This window comes from Neoarius graeffei, chromosome 18 (genome assembly GCF_027579695.1).
Source record: "Neoarius graeffei isolate fNeoGra1 chromosome 18, fNeoGra1.pri, whole genome shotgun sequence".
In the NCBI taxonomy this organism is placed as follows: Eukaryota; Metazoa; Chordata; class Actinopteri; order Siluriformes; family Ariidae; genus Neoarius; species Neoarius graeffei.
The window spans coordinates 48,335,580-48,338,362 of NC_083586.1; positions in this window are offsets into that span (position 1 = coordinate 48,335,580).

A 2,783-nucleotide genomic window follows, 5' to 3' on the forward strand; every position below is an offset into this window, starting at 1 on the left:
GAACAATCCTAGAACATTTGGTTCGTTTCATAAATATTGCAGGACAAAGAGGAGAGAGAAGTGAGGACAGAGAAAGCTGAGCCACATCGAGATGTGTATCGTGTGTGCGCACACACTGAATACACTAAAATCACTACAAAGAAAACGTGAGCTTTTTTTTTCCTCCTTTTTAAGCCAACACTAAACACACAACACTGTTTAATCTCTTAAAACTCAACACAATCCTGGTCTTTATTTATGTATCTGTGAAGATACTCAGTCATCCAGGTACATAGTCTGTGGTTGGTAGAAGAAAGCAACTGGACTTGCTTGAAAAGTCTTGAAGACGTTTCGCCTCTCGTCCGAAAGGCATCCTCAGTTCTGTCTGTCTAATAGGGAGTATCGAGTATTTATCCTCTCATGGATCATCATAGAATCCGAATCAGAATGCTGATGGCTGCATTGTAGGTGGCTGATAGAGGTCATAGACACCCACCTCTGTTCAGTGATGTTTGTTCCAAGTTGACAAAAATGAACGATCCTCTCTGGTTAAGAGTATGAGAGGACTTCCAGAAAACTGGCAGACATCTTAGCCAGAGAGGATCGTTCATTTTTGTCAACTTGGAACGACCATCACTGAACAGAGGTGGGTGTCTATGACATCTATCAGCCACCTACAATGCAGCCATCAGCATTCTGATTCGGATTCTATGATGATCCATGAGAGGATAAATACTTGATACTCCCTATTAGACAGACAGAACTGAAGATGCCTTTCGGACGAGAGGCGAAACGTCTTCAAGACTTTTCAAGCAAGTCCAGTTGGTCTTCAACCAACCACAGACTGTCTTTATTTATGCTTCTCTGTTTGTGTGTTCAATCTCTATCCGTCCAAGCAGCCGACTTTGTAGAAGCTGTGCGCACGTGAATAAAAACAACTTAATAAATTAAATACAAAGTAGAGAGAAGTGTGTAGTCTAACGTAATGGAGTACAAGTATATTTTTAAAACTATAAAATGCACTTGAGTAAGAGTGAAAAATATTCAGCATTAAAACTTCTATAAGTACAAATAATTGGAAAAATTTACTCAGGTACATGGAACATTTTTTCAAGCAACTTTAAAGCGTGATACTATACCTCATAATTCAGGTCATGTTTAATATTGATAGGTCGAATACATCATCTATATTAACTATAGATCCATAACGTCTAGAGTGTCTGGAGCAACACAGAGGCCTGTACGATAGATCCTCCAAATAAACTGATTTTAAAAAGTGTGTTGCTGATAGTGAGGTTTTCTGTCAGGAGAGGTTTATTTAGCATTTTTGGAAAGAGAGTTTCAGAGATAAAGCTGTAACTTTAATTCTTCAGGAGAGAGTAATTTTTTTTTTTTATAAATAGCAGGACAAGCTGTATTTATTTTGTTTTGTCTTAACATTGAAGAGCGAGCAAGGGAGACAGAAAAGGAGAGAGAGAGAGTTTAGTCATTCAAATTCTGTAAAGCTGCTTTGCGACAATGTCTATTGTTAAAAGTGCTATAGAAATAAACTTGACTTGAGACACAGAAAAGGGGAGAGAGAGAAAGGAGAGCGAGCATGAGAGAGACAAAAAAAGGAGAGCAAGAAGGACAGACAGAAAAGGGGAGAGAGGGGAAAAGAGCGAGAAAGATACAGAAAAGGAGCAAGAGAGAGAAGGAGGACAAGAGAGCTACAGAAAAGGAGTGCGAGAAGGAGAAAGAAAAAAAGGAGAGCAAAGGAGCACGAGAAGGACAGAAACGGGAGAGAGAGAGCGGAAAAGAGCGAGAAAGATACAGAAAAGGAACGAGAGAGAAGGAGGACAAGAGAGCTACAGAAAAGGAGAAAGAAAAAAAGGAGAGCAAAGGAGCACAAGGACAGACAGACAAAAGGAGTGAGAAGGAGAAAGAGAGAGATACAGAAAAGGACAGAAAAAAGAAGAGCAAAAAGGACAGACAGAAAAGGAGAGTGAGGAGAGACAGGAGAGAGATAGAGAGGGGGAGCAAAAAAGGGATACAGAAAACCAGAGAGAAAAGGAGAGCGAGCGATAGAATACCTCTTTTTAGCTGCTATAACAAGTGATAACAGGAAGTAACTCGTTTCATAGACATTCAACAAATATCAATGGTGAAAAAAAAAATACAACCTACATAAATAAAAAAGACTAACATGTTGCTGTGGTATAAAAGGGAAAAAAAAAAAAAAACTTCTGGTGTCCATGTTGATCCACCTCCCAGTTTGTTGAAGGACTCCCTAAAGTGAATGACACATGAAATGGAATGACGAATGACAGGTAGTAAATTTGAACAATAAATGGTCCCTTGTCATTCAGATTCTTACAAATGGAATAACGATTGAAATCTTTAGTTTTAGACCTCCCTAGGATAAGATAAGTGGGTGCTTGGTGGGATATCAGCTTTTACAAATGGAATGACAGGGTTTCTATATGTATTGACTTACTTTGAGCTAATGTTGTCAGTGATATCACCTTTTACAAATGGAATGATAAGGTTTCTAGGTGGAATGACATACTTTGAGGCAATGTTATCAGTGATATCAAATTAACAAATGGAATGACATTGTTTCTAGGGTTAGGTTATAGGTGATATCACTGATAACATTGCCTCAAAGTATGTCATTCCACCTAAAAACACTGTCATTCCATTTGTAAAAGGGGATATCACTGATAACATTAGCTTAAAGTATGTCATTCCACCTGGAAACGCTGTCATTCCAATTGTAAAAGGTGATATCACTGATAACATAACCTAAAAGTATGTCATTCCAC